At 40.5% G+C, this 20,467-nt stretch overlaps 2 protein-coding genes across 2 annotated transcripts in view; one reads left to right on the forward strand and one right to left on the reverse strand.

Annotated features, from left to right (window-relative positions):
• The window catches only part of LOC121889107 (NACHT and WD repeat domain-containing protein 2), a 53,045-nt gene extending 49,278 nt beyond the window's left edge, over positions 1-3,767 (reverse strand). The window contains exon 1 of the mRNA XM_042400804.1: positions 3,691-3,767. The gene's annotated coding sequence lies outside the window, so the exon portion shown is untranslated. The remainder of the gene's footprint in view (positions 1-3,690) is intronic.
• The window catches only part of LOC121889112, a 122,355-nt gene that overhangs the window by 27,085 nt on the left and 74,803 nt on the right, over positions 1-20,467 (forward strand). The gene's annotated exons all lie outside the window — the stretch shown is intronic.

Below are 20,467 nucleotides of genomic sequence, written 5' to 3' on the forward strand. Positions count from 1 at the left end.
TATGTGTGTAGAGATACAGCATGTATTTGTATTTGGACTAACACATACTGTATCTTAAGGTGCAGATTGTTTCCATTCATCCGTTTTATGCACATTTTCAATTTTGCATGAAAGTTGTGCACTCAGCTAAGATGTACTGAAAAAGATGGATGCAATAAGGGCTGATGGAGACTTTTTTGGAGTGAGCTACACCTTGAAGTTTCAGTATTTGCGTCAGCTTCATTTAAGGTAGATTAATGTCATGCTGCCACTCACAATACATGTCTCCACTTCACCAGGAAGCCCCAAAAATAAAGAGCAATCCACACTAGCTGCTCTGTGAGGCTGTACTTTGAGCTAAATGCTACCATAAGCACGCTAACATGTCCACAATGACAATGCTAATGTTTTGATGTATTAAGACATATATATATATATAATACTCTGTGTGTCTGATATGGTTTTTCCACAAAATCATAAGTATAATCACAACTTTAAAATCCTTAAATTGGCATCTACTCCTTATCTCTCATTAAAAGTTCCAGAATCTATCAATATACAAATATATTTCATTTCAAAAGTTTAACAGCTGGACACAAGATGTCTCCAACTTCAAACATCCAGCTGATGGAACAAGAAAAAAATGTTTTTGACTAGAGGGGAACTTTCATGTTCATCATCTTAGTTTAGTGTGTTAGCATGCAAACATTTTCTAATTAACACTAGACACAAAGTAGTACAACGGAGGCTGATGGGAATGTTATTTGTTTTTGCAGGTCATAAACTAAAGTATGGGACAAATTAAAAAATGTGACGGAGTTAGATGAAAATCACCAATCAAATGAAATGTCCTGCACTAAATTTGTGGCAATTCATCCAGTTATTGTCAAGACATTTCACTCAAAACCACAAATGACAACCTGCTGATGGCACTAGATGAAAAGTCAGAAGACCACCAAAGCCAGTAGGCTTCATTCTCAGTTTCTTTATAATATATTTCAGTCTGGACCAAAGATGACTGACGTTGTCATCTCATCAGTAGAGCCACGCCACTGGCATGGATTAAAAACAGAGGGAGTATATATGTAACCGCAGCATCCTATTTTTGAGACAGACAAGAGCCCTTGTTGCATGTCACCCATCTGTCTGTCACCATAGCAGCTGATAAAAACACTTCAGGGTTCAGGGATCAGATGGCACAAATTCATCCATTAAAAAACAAAAATACAAATGGCATCTTAAAGCAATGACATACAGCACTAGTCAAAAGTTTGGACACACTTGAAAGTATGTCTAAACTTTTGACTGGTGCTGTACGCCATGATGTATCAGAGTTACTGGAGCTCAATTAATAATGTAGTCTTGTCCCATCATGTTGAATATTTTCACACATAAAAATTTGTTAAAACTTGTCTAACATTTTAATGGAGACATTTTTTTCAACAGCAACACATTTAGTCTCCATGTACTTTTTGCTGCTGATGTATTCTTGACAACACTGAACACCACAGTACTTGCTCACTCATCTTTATTCAGATTATCAGCCAAATATCTTGAAGCCAAAATATAAAGTATTAAAGGTTTGAAGCCAAAATCTAACAGACTTTTGCACAACATGTAAAAAATCTCCTCCTACTCCTCTTCTTGCTAACATCCCTCAAAGTGTGAATCCTCCACCACAACAAGCACCAGCCAAGACACTGTAGTTATATTTGGTCACTGGGAGGGTGAGATGCAATTCAGCTTCCTTTGTGCCAAACCAAAGCCTAGGTGAGGACCGCAGAGTTATTTTCGGCTATTTGTGGCCACATCAACCGGGGCACTTTTCATCGCTCAGCAATTAGCAGTTTTGTCTGTGCTCCCACTTTGACCTTTTGGTGCGTAATTGATTTGAATCTATGTTTTCTTTCTTTCAAGTGGGTGAGACTGAAAGTGTAATGATTGCAATGCAGACTTTAACACATGAATACACAACACATGCATGTACTGAATGTGCGCAAACACTTACACAAAGCATACAGCCATGCAAACACACACACAACATACATACAAATGTGCAGAGTATGCGTGTGTGTGTGTGTGCGCGCGCGGATGTGTACAAACAGGAACACCCTCAGTGAGAAAAGCATTTGATTGAACTGTTATGTTCAGCTCTTACAGACTATTTAAATGTAAATTTGGACTTCAGAAGGAGCTGAAGCTTGTTAGTTTAACACAGAAGTTTACCTCCCGTAGAAACTCTTGCACATAACGCTCAGCTAATAAATAGGATCATTTGATTGCTGCCAAAATGTCCATCTCCACTCAATCTGCTGATCTTGCTGTAGTCATGAATATTCACCAGTATTACACATTACTCATTATTAGGCTGCTGCCCAAATATCATAAATGTGCACATGAATACACACATACTGTATGTGTCCACAGTGCAGAGGTTTTATTGTGTGTTATAATGATCTCTTGTGGAGAGAAAGTCACAGGGTGGTCATTCTTTCTCCTCTCTCTGAACACCTCTAACTACCATCATATTCAAGGTATTATATTGGGCACAGCTTTATAGCACCCAAGACAAAAGTATGCTATTCTGAACCCCTTGAAACTTAATAGCAAACATGCATGTGCTTACATTTTGAAAAAGGCTTACACCAGAGGCATGATCAACAAGGGAATGTGGATTATGAGTGTAATTAATAGAGGGTGCTTTCCATATCCCTGTGGATGCATAAATTACGTAACACTCTTCAAGTTGAATAGGAGTTTTTTTCACAGAAGACGTTCTGACTTGTCATAGTGGGAAAAGCACAGGTGGAAATAATAAAATGAATGATGGCTGAATTCCATTTAGCTGCTTCAGTTTCAGGGTCACGGTATTGTGCGTGCTGGCTCACTGTCACACTGTCATGGCTTCCCGGGACACTTGAATAGAACTGAGCCATCGTTAATGAGATTAGTAACACCTGTGCTTGGTAACACTTAGAGTTTGGCGGCCTCGTTCTTTCCATCATAACACCCGAACACCTGTATGTGTGAGTGCAGAGCCTTTAAAGTCCAACTGAAATTAAACTGCCTTCTTTGTGTATTCCAGATTACATATCTGCTCTGTAAATTCTTTGATCTCCTTTGAGAAAAAATTTAAAACTAAAAGGGAGAATTTTATATTTTCTATTCTTTGATTTCACAATAGCGCCCCCTAGTTTTGCTTTAGCTCCATGAACTACCATTCCACCATCTGCTTACATAGGCGGAGTCCTCATTAAGATACAGCAAATCAAATCTCGAATAAAGTAATAATGTAGCATTGTTTTGTTTTTGATTTGTCTTTCACCGTTTGAACTGTCGCTTTCCAGAGCAGACGGTCACACTGAGCCTGATAGCATCCTGCTACACAACCACAGACTCTGAATAACAACCAACGGCGCTGGAATGAGTTTTTTAAGTGGGGGTACATCCAGCTTTGGATGACATACTAGTCATGATCAGACCGACACTATTTCAGCCATATCTCTAATGCAGCCTATCTCACCTCGTAAATGGTCATAGTTTAGTAATTAATGTTATACAACAGTGTTTGCGCTGCAATGTGTCTCAAGAATAAAACATGAGACGCTACTTTCGCTGAAAAGAAAGTTGGAAAGGAGACTATGATAAGCCCTGGTAACCCAACATGTCATTCATTAAAAAGGATAGATAGAATATCGAGTTACAACAGACCAGTCTGATGTGTGTAGAGGTGTTGTTCTGCAGAGGCCTGGTGTCGTTGTCAGCCAATTTAATGAAGGTAAACCCAGTGAACTGCCGTGCGTAACGGCACTGCGCTCTGGCGTGGCACCTCTCAGAGGCTGCAGATTTATTAACCATATCAGTCCTGCTGCCTTCAGATGCTGCAGGGATTTAATGAACTGAAGGAGAAACTTTTCATACAGCAGTAAAGCAGCTGTGGACAACAGATACTGTAAGAATCACTCACATTCATTTACAAATCAATACAGATGCTTTAATCACATCAAATTTTATTTTCTGTGCTGATTTTGGTTGGAGAATGTTTAATTGAAATAACTTATTTATATTTCAAGCATTAATCTCTTATTGTAGCACATTTACAAGTATTTATTGATAAAATCACCAAGTGGCAGTGGAGTCACTTTGCTCCAGAAACAGACGTAGTTCTGAGACATTTAAGACCCATTTTCAACAAAAACACCAAGAACTCGCTTTGCACAGCCTATTTGTGCTTCTCCTCCCTGCAGTTCACCATGCATGCAGCACTGGGCACCACAATACCGCACAGACGGGTAAAGCAAATTTCAAGGTCAGGAAAATACCAAACTGTGCGTGTGCTGCTTGCGCTGGTCATTGCACTATCACGAGAAATAGGGCCCAATGTTGTATTTGGTGGTCAAATTATTTAAACTAGTCTGAACTGGCAGCAATAATAGGCAACTCACGGTCCTCTGACAGTGTTCTGATTATGACTGGATTTAAAGATCTGGCTTAGATGTTACCACTTTATTACCATAACACCTGAAAGTCTCGTTGTCCCCCCCTATTCTAGCGCAAATGACAACAACCCACAATAGCTTTTCCTGCTAATCTCTCCTTCTAACTTACAAACATGAGCACACATCTTGTCCTGCGCCTTAGCTTGTTGAGTAAGCCACCAAACATTCAAAAGTGTACAACTAACGTCAGTTAACAGCTAACATCAGATAGCAAGCTAGATAGATGCTCAGCTAAACCTGCAAACGTCACTTAGGCCCAGTTAGATGCTGGTTTGGTTGTTGCTCTTCAAAATCCCTGTTAGCAGACACACTGTCTGTTCATAACGTGTGGCTACAGCCGTTTGTTTACTTTGTCTTTGTTCTGTACAGTGTAACACCAGCAGCCTGCTTACTAATGTCGATCAAATAAATGTCTGACGTGTCCCCCTCCAGCTGGCTGGGAGAAAAAGAAGCATTTCTGATATTTCCAAAGAGACCTTTTTCTTTATTCTAATAATACAAAACTATTAACAATACATTTTAAAAACATATTGACATAATTTTTGCCTGCAAAGAGGATGTGAGTCAAGTTGGACTTTACACAGCTTAAACTGCAGAGGAATTATTATTATTAAAGGAGCTTATGGGTGATAAAATTGTTTCCACGACAGGGTCACAAGTCATTAACTCTGTACCTCTTTTCATGACAGGAATTCCTGTGTGTCCTTAAGCACATCACTGGAAAAACAGATGATTTGCCAGCATGGCTATAGCCTCAGATAGATACAGTGGAAGATGCTATCAATCTCATGTTCAATGCATGCTGAGATGGCCCTGGCACCTAAAACTCCATTCTTTACAGATGCCAAAACAAGTACTTGGCATTCATGCTATATTTCTACACTGTGAGTTTGTATAGGCTACTACACTTATGTTAGAAAGCTGTTAACGTTCCACCTGCTTGCATTACATAGGAGTTTTAACTGCATGACATCCACGACAGCAGTGCTAATTGGTCTTGGTCTGCTGTATTTCTTTTTGCAGTCTAAGTGGCCGCGTTGTGCTGCGAAATTGTTACGCCAGTGAGCTGGGTGAAGCTTGTTCATGATTGTGAAAGTGACACAGAGAGGGGAAGGCTAGCTTCCTCTATTTCCTCATTAGATCACACTTTACCAAGATGCTCTGCAGAGTGGACAGACTTCCCTTTTTTTTCCTCTATGTTCCTGAGATCAGTCTCAAGAGTTTAGGGATGTGTGTGTGTGTATATTAGTGTGAAACAGTACTTGTTCAAAAAAGTAGCAAGGAAGTGGCAAACTGACTTAAACATAACAAAAGAGTGTGTGTGTGTGAGGCAACCACCAGGAAATGTAGCATAAATAATGTAAAATGTAGTTGCTGTTTCTCACTCCACAATTGAAACTGTCAGGCTGCGAAGCGTAGGCATGACAGTAATGGCTACATCTTCTGAAATGCAGAAATAAAAACACAAAGCTTTCTGCTGAGTCCTTCATTAACCAGTTTTCTTTAACTAGCAGCACAAAAAAAATCCTGTAATTGCATAGAATATTTTTATTCTATATAAGAGATAAACTATTGCATTCAACTGCTTATTAACCAATCTATAGAGTCTGGATGCAAAAGTCAGGTCAGCCTATAGCTAAATGATGTTTCATGTTTCCCGTCATATCATCCTCTGCAGCAGCTCTCAAACAATTGAGGGAAAATACTTTCATCATATGTTGCATTATTTACGTGCAAAATGGCATCAGAAATATGGCTGCTTTAACATGTCATATCCAGTAAGGGCTCAGACTTGCTTATATTTACTTCAGGAAAAGCAGTCACGCAAATACAGATATTGTGTGCAAAATATGGAGAGAGATACAGTAAAAGGATGTTGCCAAAAAAAGGACAAGTAATTAGGAGCAGCACATGGGGGTTAAATTATAAACACACGCATGGAGAAAGCGACAGATGGAAAGCGACAGTTCAAACAGTGAAAGACAAATCATCCATAATATATAAGGATCCATATCGTCACAACTTTCTGTTCTGTTGAGCGAGCAGATCCTGTCACATGCCTCGTGATTTCGAAAATCTAGTCTTGTGGAAACTGAAAGTGTGATCCCCTGACGTTCCTGCCATCATGCTGACAAAAACAAAACAGCTTGTTGGACCTGAAAAGTGGAAGAAATGGTGTGTCTTTGAATGTTCACTGAAAAAAAAACAACACCACCACAACAAATTAACCTAAAACTCTCCAGCATTTGCTTTATCTTTCTCCCAGCTTAGTGGAGATCTAACAGAGCAGAACCATGACAGCAGCATGGCCATAACCTATTGTCACATTAATCTAATGATGACAGGCAGCCTACTAACTCTGCGTTCTTGTCTCATGGGATTAATATGATGTCAGGACAGGAAATATGACCCTCCATCTGGTGATAATTAGTCATGTCAGCTGCTGTAAGCATGACTTTTAGAAAGAAAAAGTCCAGGTTTATTGGTGCTAAAATCTCCCATAGAAGTTTTGTTAGAGACATAAAAAGCCATCAAACAATGCAGTATGAAGCATGAGGACTGCACATATTTAGAGAATGAATTATGTTCATGCTCCATAATCAGTATTTGCACTACTCTTTCTGTAAGCTGTATGAATGTGACTTGGATACAAAACCAGCTATTGTTTTATAGACAATGAATGAAGAGATGACAATTGAGCTACAAGATACAACTGTAAGACCTTGAATGAATGGAATTTCTTTTTTTTTTAATTTAACTTTCATTTAACTATTAAGGTCTCTTTGAGGTCAGTAACCTCTTCTGCAACGGACACCTGGTCAAGAGGATCACATAAAAACCTCCAGACAAAACTAAATCAAAATCAAACCATCCTGAAAGCAAAAATAAAAATACTAGTGGCTAAAATGAGCTAAGAACAGAGAGCATTACTAACACAATCACTTACTACAAACTTTACAACTGAGTGGAGATATCGGATTCCTCAATTTAAGTAGACAGGTCAGCCTCTAAACACTTCATTCATAGACACTGAGGACAATCTCCCAGGTCTCGTTGTTAAAACTGGGTGGAAACGATTCAATTCTTTTTTTAAAAAAACCCTGCATTGCAGAACCAATCCAAAGTCTTTAGGGTGGCCCTTCATACTGGGGCGGTGACATGCCGTTCACTACAGAGGAGAATGGGGGGGAAAGCATCATGTCCGGTAAGGCGTGTCCTTGACAAAATGTAAGGGATGTAGGTTTGTTAGTGGCTGTTCTTGCCGCCGTTCAAGCAGCTACCGTAGACTTATGTAGGAGGAGATCTCTGAGGTCTGGTATTGCGAGACTACAATTTAAGATAAAGTAAATATGCTAGCATTGCTAATATTAACTGTTAACCTCAAAATATTATCATTATGTCGTTGTTATAGTGAACATGTTAGCAAACAGTTGCAAACAAACACAGAGCAACGTTAGCATTTATTTAGAGATGTCTTTACGGCCACCTGAGAAATAGAAGCCCAAAATTCATTCTCATTTTAGCTCTGTTTTGGTCTTTAGCTGCTAAATACTCCACTTTGTTTACCAGATAGTCTTTAACTGTCTATCATTTGGAGCTAGGCAAGTAGTGTACAGTGAGTTTTTAGAGCTTTTCCTCTGAAAACTGCTGTCCCTGGTGTTGCATTCATGCTGATTCATGTTAAACACATGTAGCACACTATACTGCCATTAAGCCAATTTAATCTGAGTGAATCGTCCTTGAATCATTGCTTGAGCTGAGGAGAAATAAAACATGGTTGAATCTTTCACTCACAGGGCTGATGAAAGAAAGTAAGCTGTTTAAATTGTGACATACAGTATATCAAAGATGCGTAGATGTATTTCTGCATTGATAGGTTTTTTCTTCAGGTATCTCCTTCCATGTTTGTCCTGCTAATGTGACAGATGTGGCAACAGAAGCCTTCCGCACTGACGCGTTTGAGAGGATATCGCCCCACCACCATACATCCTTTGTGTGACAGCTGCTTGCAAATCATCCTATGTATGTGTGTACAGGTAGCTACAGTAGAGCATTTTTACCAATAAACAGACAAAAGAACAGGGGGGGAGGGAGAGGGAGAAAGAACACCACTGGAGTCCATCATGCTTGAGCTCCCTCCTGTCATTTCTCATCCGGCAGTAAAACAGTTTCTTTTTGTCTCTTTCTAGTGCTGCTGTCGCTTAGTTAAAACACAAAAGCAGTATTTATAGTTGTTGTACGTTCTCTTTTGGATCCAAGTCTCTGCTTGGGAATTGAGGTTAAATAATATGGGTCACAGTTTTGTCAAAACATGAGATAAACCCTACTGTTTTTCAAAAATAAAAATAAAACTTGTTGCAAGGAGTGATGGAAGGTAGCTTGGAATTAATGTTCTATGGGTTTAAAAATGAATTATCTCCTTAATTACAACTCTTTTCCAGTCCAGATGGATGGATAGATATGTGGTGATAGAGGTGGTGTGTGAGAGAGATCAACTTGGTTTATGAGATGGCTGTGAGAGGCAACCAGATAATATGAATTCAACTCACGGCCAATCACATGGGGGTGATAGATGTGGTCATGTGTGTGGTTTTGTGTGTGTGTATTGCTCTTGATGTTCTGTCTCATAATTTCCCTCTACCCATCTGTAAACATCCCTGTACACGTCTCTGCTCCACAATCCACCGGTTGAAGAGCCCGAACAGATGAAGCTTCTGATTGATATGAAACCTGCAGGAATTCAAATGAGTGTCAAAGGTCATAATAACAGGAATCACAGTGTATATCATTTCTCGCTTCAAGCATGCGGAGAGCTTTACGCTAAATCCCTACAAATTCTGATTATGAAAAAAAGATTATACAGAGCTTTTATTCTGTATGTATCTCTCGGTGTGCATTTTTAATATAGTGCATGTTCATAAAATTCTTTCACATCCTTGGACAGATGTGTCTGTTAAAGTTTGGCCTTTTACTGGCCACAGTTCCCATCCTATGCATCTGAAACTGTGGCAATTGCTGAATGCTAAAAGGTACAGTATATATATGTCCCGCCACATATTTGGGTTATCATTTCCTGTAAACATTTTTCCATATTTGTCAGATATATATGAAATGTTTGCAGTACATTCTGGGTCCATTTTTTTTTTAAAGTTATGGTCCAACTGAAATCACATTTAATTATCCCTCTTTGCAGTCACAATAATGTCAACATGTCTTTTTAAATGTATTGTTAACAGTTTTATTATATATTATGTATCATTAAAATGAAAAAGGTCTTTGGGGAAATACCAAAAATGCTCCTTTTTGTCTTAGCCAGCTTGGGGAGGGGAAGCGGGGGAGCAAGGTTTGTTTGATTGACATTAGCTAGCAGGCTACCATACAGAACAAAGACAAAGTAAACAAACTGCTGTAGCTCCAAGTCATAGACAGACAGAGTGTCGCTAACAGGGATTTTGAAGAGCAATGACCAAACCAGCATCTAATGGGTCTGAAGTGATATTTGCAGGTATGTTTACATGCTGTCTAATATGCTGCAGCTGAGCAGCTGATTGGCTATCTAGCCGCTAACTGACATTAGCGGTGCATCTTTCCCCAGTTTGTTTGGTGGCTCGTTCAACAAGCTAAGGTGCAGAACAAGTGCAAGGTGTTTATGTTTTGAAATTTGAAAAGGACACTAACAGGAAAGCTAATGTGGGTTGCTGTTCAGCGTCTGTGGCTCTTGTGTTGTGTAGCAGGATGCTATCAGGCTCAGTGTGACCGGCTGTTCTGCCTATGATAGAACGCTACATTTTGATTGGATTAGATTAGATTTGCTCCAACTACATAGGTGGATGATGGAAGGGTATTTGATCAAAATAGTGTAAAACTTCTGGACACCATTATAAAATGATATCAAGTCATTTAAAAACCTAAATTTATCTCTTTTGGTTGATGATTTTTTTCCCCAAAGGAGAACACAGGACAAGTGATTTACAGAGCAGATATGTATGCTTTAGTAGACAAAAATATGCAGTCTTTGAAATGTTTAAAATGTTCAATAGCCTTATGGCACTGTATGTATCCTCAAAGTCTAAAAAATACATGCAAATGCATTCTCTTACCATATTTTTCATAAATGTTTTTCGGAGGTCTTCTTCTCCTTCAGTTCAACTTTGCTGCCTTTTACAGCTCAATACCACCACCAACTGTTCATGTTGGAATTGCATCCTCATCTCAACATGTCGATATATTTCTCTCAAAATCTTAAATCTGAATCTCATGGTGAAAATAAGAGAAGAAAATTTAAGGAAAACAATAGAAGCAGAAGCTAAACTAACCTTAACAACATTATTGAAACATTTTGAAATTAAAACATGTAAAATGAAAGTAAGACGTTCACCTTTGGACAAGCTGCAGTGTGCGAGTACCTAAAGCTTCAGGCTCAGGTGTGTACCTTTCCGGTAGCCCCAGGTAGACAAAGCCCTCTCTACGTATGTCAATCAGCCTCTTCATTTACTGAGGGAGAATGGTAAACAGAAGAAATGATGACTGTAGGGGATAGAGAAAGATTAAAAATGAGTATGAAAGGGGGTGTGCTTTGATGTAGCAGCACTTCAAAGATATCCTCGCCTCTAGGGTGCATGTCCCTCCACTGTAACTCGGCTCCTGTTCAAAACTGCCAGGAAGTCTTCCCCTTCTTTTCCTTCGCTTCTGCCTTTTCTTGTGTCCTCTGCTCCCCCCCCCCCCCCCTCCCCCTCACAAAGCTTCGACAAATTTTCCCTTCTTCTCATTGCGTGTAACATGCAGCAGCATCAGTGGAATGGCAGAAATGCTTGTGAAGTATGTCAGAGGGGATTGGGCTCTGATCCCCGGTCCTCCCGTTGCTGATCCTGGCTGGTTCTGTTCATCGGATTTAGTCCCCTCTGTACTATTCTGTAATTCATACAACATTCTCCTCAGTTATACACAAAACCTTAGTGAAGGAAGGGCTTTAAGTGTACATTTAGCTACATAAGTCTTGTTATGTGATGTACAGTATGTTGTATTTGCAGTAATTTTGAAACTGGTTGCTTTTTAATTGGTTGAAAACTCATAGGTATGCAAAGAAAGCTTTGCATCTGTGTGTAGTTACATATTTGTGCATCTGTGTGTTTGTGAACAAATTGCCCAGCCATTTCCCCATGGTGCATGTAAAAGTGACTCACAAATGGCAAATCTCTTGATTAATAATCTAGCTGCCTGATGTAGTAGGGATGATGTGTGTGTGCGTGTGTGTGTGGCACAGAATAATGCATGCCATCCTGTGATTGTAAATGATCAAAAGCCTTTTTTTCTTTTTTGATGAGAGGGATGCAGTGACAACTTTCGTTCCTGGAACGCTGAAAATTCCCAACAGTGGAGGCGTGAGGGCTTTGATCGGTTACGCTCCATTCCAAGAACTGCTAAATAATGGGGCTCATAAAACCGATATTTCCATGCGTTTAAATTTTTCACGTCTGTCTTTCTTGTGTCTTTTCTTTTCCCCCATGGTATCACTCAGGCTGCACTGCCAGCATGACTGCATATGCACTTTTTGTGCATGCATGTGCATATGAACATGAAATATTATTCTGAAAGCTCTTTATACAATCTATATGTCAAAGAGAGCACATCTTGTAACAGGCAACCTGATTGGCTCCAGATGCGGGAGTGAGGCTTGATTTCCACAGAGGATGCATTCTCATTACTTATCATTAAGACAGCACAGGCAATCCCCTCTTAATAACCCAACTCACACAGGTGGCATCTCAATTAAAAAGCCTCTAATTAAAGCTGGGGTGAGAGACTTTTGTCTCCCCCATCTGGCAGTGAGAATAATTACAAAAACACTGTCGACACGTGCTTACATCATAGGCTTCGTAGCCTACTCCGTCGCCACTGTTGTGGCTGTAAAACAGGGGATAAATTGTTTTGAGCGTCACACAACCCCTGCAAAATAACTCATTTCACTATCAGAATTTGATCCATTCGGTCCGATAACATTTGGAAAGTCTAGAAGAGCCGCATGGTTAAATTATTTTATCGCCACAAACACCCGATTTAAAAACTCTCTGTACTGTGAAATACAGTGAGATTTTCCTGGCGGTGATAGGATCAATCAGCATTGTGTGAACTTGTATGGCAAGGCCTTGAATGTAAAGGATGTTCATTTATATGTAAAAGTTCCACACTGCAGGTTTAAAGTTCATATATCAGACTGCACAGGTGGGCCTGAGTCATTGCTGTCAAAGAGCACCACGGAGACACGGCAGAGCTTCGTTTCCAGCGAGAAGCTGGCTCTCACCTCCACACATCTATTAATGGGAATCCTTGACTGTTGGCTCACCTGTCTTTTGTAGCCGGGGAGGGGAGGTGTACCTCCGCTGCTGCACAATAGAGATGTAAAACGTCTCGCTGGCTGTCAGGCAGAGAGGGCTAACTGTAACGGAGAAGCAGATGGTGCACAAAAGCTTTGACAAAAAGGAGAAAACTGTTAAGCCAGGTTAAACTTTTTCTTTCCCCTGTTTGAGTTACCATTAAAGTGAAACAAAAAGTGAGGGAAAGTTGAGTGAGGTAGCTTCAGTCAGGCGAGAATCTTTTTGGTGGAGGGCCAGATTTGGATTTTTTGAGAAAAGGCTGCTTGGCTCATTTACTGACTTTAGATATATGTTTGATGAATCTGAAAGTGAGGCTCTGGGAAGTGACTGGAACATTTTGAGAGCGAAGTGATGTAGAGGTGTCATCTGATGCAGCCAGCGAGTGAGTAAGATGGAAAAGCGAAGGAAGGAAGGATAGAAAAAAGGCTAGAAAGAAAAAAAATGGGCAGAAGAATGATCTGTGGGAGGCAGCACATCGAATGCTTCTTTCTGTCTTTGTGCTCCCATTCATTCAAGGCAGGACCACTGAGGCAGAATGCTAAGCTAATGAGCTCCCGCAGGATAGCGCCAGTTTGGCACACCGACAGATTACTCTCTACCAAATCTCTTATTACCAGCCGGCTTAGTGCAGCCCAGTCTAGCCTTAGCTTAGCTTAGCATAGCTTGCCAAATCCCCCGGCAAATCATAGGCCTTCTGAACTGTTAGCCCCAGTACGTTGAATTATATATAAATACATCTCTTCTCCCATCCTCTTTTTATATTAGCTCAGAATGTTAAATATTGCATAATTTCCATACATCATTCAACACTGGCCTAATGTGCTTTATATTACTGCACATACATTGTATATTGTGCCGCTGGTACCATTTGCAAAAAAAAAAAAGCAGAGGTACACAGCTTGAAAAATTTAATTGTCTTTTTAATCTAATTTTGCTTCTCTGCTTTATCGTCTGTCAAAGTATTAATCACACTCAGTACACCTGCCTCAGACACAAGCAAACACCACCCAAAACACGCATAGTTGCACACACACATGCAAACACACACACACAAACAAACAAAGTGGTACTTTAGATGACAGTGTATTTATAATTAACTGTACTTTGCTTCCAAAAACTAGTAGGAAGCAGATGGGGGAATATTAATCAGAGTGTGTTGCACTAGCAGATTAAAGGGAATTCAAAGATAAGAATGATACTGAGCTCATTTCAGAGTTTTAGTTACAAATATGAATAAAGATGCATTCAAAATACAACCTACATACACTCTTTTTTTGCAACCCGCACCGATTGTTTAAAAATGCTCACTTTGTACAATATCTTTGGCATTGGATGCAAACTGTGAGTTGTGGCATCGTCCGATATGAACGTAATTACTACCATACTGAGCTGCAGAAATCACCTGTGCGCACATTTGCTTGCACTCAAATATCTTATTTGCACACTGATGAACTTCACTGGGTGTCACACCGCTAAGACCAGCGAGGAGCATCTGGAGTCATAAGGATGAGTTATGGAGGAGAGCAGAGTTGAATCGCAGGGCTGCTCTCAAATACAGCAAATGAAGATGGATTCCACAGGGACACAGTTGCGTGCCTGTGTGTGTGTGTGTGTGTGTGTGTGTGTGTGTGTCCAGTAGAGATGGAGATGAAAGTGAAATCCCCTTATGAACCTGCCAACATGATGGAGTGTGTTTGTATGTGTGTATAAACAGCGTTCATATGAACATGTTTATCGTATTGCACAGTGAAATTGTGGATTCTATGCATTCATTTGGTGTTTTTGCATTTGCTGTGTGTGTGTGTGTGTGTGTGCATACAGTATGTGTGTGTTCACCCTCTTTAAACCACATTTGTGTAAATCTCAAGGACTAAGGCGGACGATTGAGCCGCATTTGCCTCTGCCTGTGTAGTACGACAGGTTGAGGAGTCAGCCGTTGTTTTGCCTGAGAGTCATTTGGATTGAATTGATAAGAAGACCATTAGCTGCCGCTTCAGCCCGTTGCCATGACAATGTGTCTTCTGTGGAGAAAGGCATGGTGCCTCAGGTATCTCTCCTAAGAGAAGCCACTGTGTGCATATGTGTGTGGTGTCATAGGATTGTTTTATGTGTCTGTATGGATTAACTGGGATACTTTAAAATATTAGTGTTTACTAATGACACAATGTAATGCAAAGGGATAAATTCAATGATGCAATCTGATCATGTTGTCAAAGATTAAGTAGTCAACTGTTGACCGTGACCATTATTTTACAGCATTTGCCACTTTAAAAAAAAAAATCTTACATGTTTACTGTAACTGATATTGAAATTATGTTAATGTGTGCATTTATACTTTCCTATCTGCAACATCATGCACGTTTTTTCAGCTGATTCACTTTTTCCAACATCTGGACCTGCCACTCAAAGCATCTCCTGGGCGTAGGTAACATCTGTACATGCCACTAGACAACCAATTGGCTAAATGAACATCTGTCTGTCGTAATGTGCCGTATGATTGGCAGGTGGTGTGAGGGTAGGTTTACGCCTTGCATTTCAAAGCTCGCGTTGCTTTTAAATGGCTGCAGTGGAAGCTTAAAGGTCAGGGAAGCTTGTGACTCGAATGTTGCTCATTCTGCTGAATGGAGAATATGTATGAAACCTGTGTGGGAGGAAGTGAATAATCAACATATCGTAAATGTGCCCTTGAGCAATGCAAAGGGAGCCGCTTTTACATTGCATCTCTGTGGTTGGGCTGTGTGTGAGTGGAGTGTCTTGGTAACTGAAAATTGCGAGGTGAGGCTTACCTTGGAGAAAATGGATAAAGAAAGAACATTTTTCCTTTGGAAAGCATTAGATAGCAAACTAAAAGGCAGACTACTTGGTATCCTTGCTACAGATTCAGATTAAAAATATGTCCGACCATGAGTGTCTGTAAGGACGTTGACAACACACCAGCAACCCACACTGGTGTTACATTTATCCCACAATCAAGCTTTTCTTCTTGGGTAGCAGGGTTTTCCATACTGCCTTCACCAGGGATTTCTTACCTCCTATCAGTAGTCACCCCTCCCCCCTGCTGATGAGAAGGATCCTCGCTTCATCAGAGAAGGTGACAGATAGTTTGACAGAGAAGCAAACGTGACTGTTAAGTGTCACATGATTTTAGAGGAGCTAAATGTACAAGAGCTGCAATGTTTAATGAGCAGTCTGTGAGAGTATTCTCAGTTTCCAAGCTTTAATTAGGAGCCATGTCAGGGACATACATGCATTGCTACTGCTGTTGTTGCACATGCTCACACTGCCCTCACCAACACTTGAGTCTCTAACCACTGCGCAGCGTTAACTAGTCCCTATTATTTACTAGACTCACTACATTACACCTTCCCTCCTTTGAGTAACTAAAGATGCAAATAAATCAAATTTAGACAATGTAAAATAAAGCAAATACTAAACTAATGAACTCCTCTGTAACAGGCCATTAAACAGGGCTGAACAATATTAGCTCTTTAAATTGCTTCATTGCTAACAGAGTGACTTCTTTTCTTATTCAAAACAATAACATGGACCCCAACTAGGGTTTCCAGGTAGTCTACCGGTTGCCCACATAGATGCTGAGGATTATTCTGTCTCATTAGCATTCTATGCATTAACTATGACGTCTTTCAAGTGAGATGGCTCTTGATGTGATGACAACAGCTGTTGTCTGTGTTGTTGTCCTTTTGTCTTATTGTTGTTGACCGCTGTCTGTTTCCACCTTGTTTGTCATGTCAGTTTCCTTTCCCTCCTCAAGCTCAGGCTGTGGAAGTGGTGGGGTCAATAGCCACAGTTGCCATCTGTTCCTGTGAAGAACACCATCATCGGTGCGAATGAGGTAGGATCTTTAGGTGTTGCATTTGTGCAGAACAGTGGCAGTTGCAAGTTTGACAGCAACAGATTCACCTGGCTTGAGCAGAGGCAACAGGCGGCTGGAGTGACGTCTATCGTAGTGGTGATTATAGGCAGCTTTGGCTCTGGAGTCTGCTGCTTTCACCAGGGTGATGTCGGGCCACTGGGGAATAAGCTTTTCTTCGAGTGTGGGAATGGGAGTCTGTATCTGATGGCCTAGCATCAATTGGGCTGGACTATAACCTGTTGCTTGGATGGGGGTAGCTCTACAGCTGAGAAGGGTAAGTGAGGGATCCTTCTGCTTCAAAATGTGTTTAGCAGTTCTCACGGCTCTTTCAGCTGCACCATCTGACTGGGGGAATTTGACTGGGCTTGTTGTGATATGGTGAAAGTCATAAGCCTTTGCAAAGTGTTGAAACTGATGCCCGCAGAATTGTGGCCCATTATCGGTCACCAGGATAGTGGGGCAACCCTACCTTGCAAAGATGATAATGAGGTGAGACCTCACTGTGAGGCCCATTGTGTCCGGTAAGTAGGCAAGCTAAATATATCTGGAGAAGTAATCGACTACCACAAGGTAGTTTCTTTTGTCCACTTAACAGATATCAGCAGCCACTCTCTTGCAGGGTCTATCTGGCAAAGGGGTCGTTATGAACAGCTCTCTATTTTGAGCAGGTTTTGTTTGTGGTGTTCGATCCACTTTTGCTGGGCTATGCCGATGCCTGGACACCAGACGCTCTGTTTGGCACACTCGCAGCACTTCATAATGCCCATGTGATGATCATGAAGTCATTCCACTATCTCTGACCTCAGGCATTTGAGAATGGCGATCGTGTTGCCATAGAGAAGCAAGTTGTGGCATGTTGTGAGAGAATCTTTCACTGTATAGTACGACTTGATGCTGTCTGGCACTTTGGATGCATATTTTGTTCAGCCATTACTCACAAAATGCATCACCACCTGTAGCTTCAGGTCATCCTTTGTGTGCTTTTTAACTTCATCTAGACGTGAACTTGACATCATGAGCCGTGCTGCCTGTGTGGCTTCTTTTAGGGCCAGTATGTTGTCTGACAGTTCAGTTGTCTGCAGGTGTAGTGCTGCAGAAGGGTGTCTTGATAGTGTATCAGCTACTACAAGCAGTTTGCCAGAGACATACTCAATTTTTGTGGTGAATTAAATCTCAGGAGAAATCATTGACAACGAAGTGGCACTGCATCAATGTCCTTAACGATGAAAAGTGGGAGCAATGGCATATGGTCTGTTTGGTTAGTGAAGTTATTCAGGCTGTACAGGTATTTTTAGAACTTTTCACATACTCAGACCACAGCCAAACACTCCCTTTCGATCTGTGCACATCTGCTTTTGGCATCTGTCAGGGTGCAAAAACAGTAGGCAACCGGCTGCAGTTGTCTATTGTGGTCCTGAAGGAGAACACCTCCCAACCCATAGCTGCTGGCATCGGCACTTATGATTGTGCGTTTGCTGACATCATGAAAAGATAGTATGGGTTCTTCTGTTCCTGCACTGGGCCCCACACCAATGCTTTGTCAGCCTTGAGCAGGTCGTTGAGTCGGTGTGTGACGTCTGAGCCATGTCGGGGACCTACATACATTGCTGCTGTTGTCGTGCATGCTCACTTTGCCCGCAGACCACACTTGAGTCTCAAGCCGCTGTGCAACATTAACTTGTTCCTGTTATTTACTAGACTTGTGACATTACAAGAACCATTTACATATTGACCATTTGCTAAAGCTGGAGCTGTATGAAGATATATGAAGCTGTAGTAACATGATACTTGTATATAAAGAGCTTGGAGTGTGGTACTTTTTTTTTTTTTTTAGCCTTTTTAGCCTCTGGTCTGCTCTTTACTTGGACTAACTAGCTATACAGTGTCTGCAATACATCAGCAATGCTCTTTCTGTATTTGCAGGTCTTCTACATGGATCATCAGCAGGTTATGATGCAGACTTTTTGCCTCAGTGTTTCAGCACAATACAAGCTATATAGCCATCAAGCACAAATTTAAGTCACTTGACAAAATTGAGTCAGCTGGGAAGATTAAAAAGTCAGCTGGGGATGGTGTTTTCAGTTAATTTAGTTAGGTAGCTACAGCTGATAACAATCTGCTGGCAGCAGTTGTCATTTCAGGTGGAATAATAGACGCTTGTTGAAATGAGAAGCCTGCTTTTATCTACCTCTACCTGAAATCAAAGATCAGTTGTTTAAAAAACTACTATGAATTTCAAGTGGTATTCCACCTTTCTTATCATTGTAAACTGTTATCCGTGCCATGTGAGAATGGAAAGCCTGACAGGCTCAGCAACAGTAATCACGGGGGTACAGGTCATAGCAAATGGTAACCTACTTCACCTACATGTGCGTACTTAGTTGTCCAACACCCATCCACCCACACACACACACGCTCTCTTTCCTTCTGTCCTGCTGTCCCTCCCTCCTCATTTTCTCTGTCATGCTCTGGTAACTTCTGGAGTGCCCTCAAATTAATCAGTGCTTTAATGGAAGCTGGTTAAATATTCAAATTCAATACTGAGTTGCTTAACATATCTTCAGCTGGCCTCTCTACTCTGCTCTGGGCTGAAAGCACTGGAGCACACACACATTAGCACATCTGACTGTACATTTCCACATGCATTGTGGTGCTGGAGGATTAAGCCAATGGAAATATATTGTCATCCATTGTCAGCTTAAATTATCGAATTACGAAACGCTTAAAGTACATGCAGCATACATATATGCTTCTATATATGAGCAACCAAATGAGCCTCATTCCATCTAGCTATACAGGACACACTATATACAAACTGCAGTGGGTGATGGATATATATTATGCAGTGCAGTATGTAGTAATTAATTTGTCCCTTTTGTCTCATTGCATTTGCAGTGTTTCTGGAAACATTTTAATGTCAAAACAGATGTCAGCACACATTTCTTGTATCAAATTTGATCACTTTATCCATTTTTTTTTTAAATAAGCAAGACATACAGCATTTCATTGATTTTTTTAATAGCAGATTGGGCATCACTGATATAGATGGCTAACAATGTAAGCAGAACACGATATAACGATGACTAATGTTAAAACGCAAGCATGTAGACACAACTGTGCGTGCATGCTGTTTACTCATTACTTATTAATATGTTGATACTGTGAAACTAATTTTCATTTGTGAGTGGTGCATGAACATCTTGCATAAATTCATATCTTCATTATTATATTTGCAACTTCTTTCTGTGCCTTGGGAATGTATGAATTATAACCCCTTTCAGTGGTACAGTCATTAGTGAAATCTCCAACTGGAGGAGTTTGGCTGGACTCTTTTCTAAGTCACAATAATGGACTCCACTGTCTCAGAGGGAATGTGCAAAGAATGTATCCCATCTTTTGTTATGCTTTGTGATCTGACATATAATTTTTTTCCCACAATTGTCCAGTAAACACAAAACACAATAAAGAAACCACATATTATGACTCAAAATGTAATTTAATCTTAGGGTGACGAGAAATTTAGCTCCTGTGTTTGAAGATAGGTGAGAGTCATCAGGCCCTCTCTTAACTTAAATGCATTACTGAATTAAACATACCCTGCAGAGTTGTGAAGTTTTGATGAGTGGGCCCCAGTTTTGTCTGCACCTCCTGCTTTACTAGCTCACTCATAAGGATACACATGTACATGCACAAACGTGTGGGTGATATGATAAACAATCCTGCCAGTGGTTTCATGCTAT

This window comes from Thunnus maccoyii, chromosome 22 (genome assembly GCF_910596095.1).
Source record: "Thunnus maccoyii chromosome 22, fThuMac1.1, whole genome shotgun sequence".
Taxonomy (NCBI): Eukaryota; Metazoa; Chordata; class Actinopteri; order Scombriformes; family Scombridae; genus Thunnus; species Thunnus maccoyii.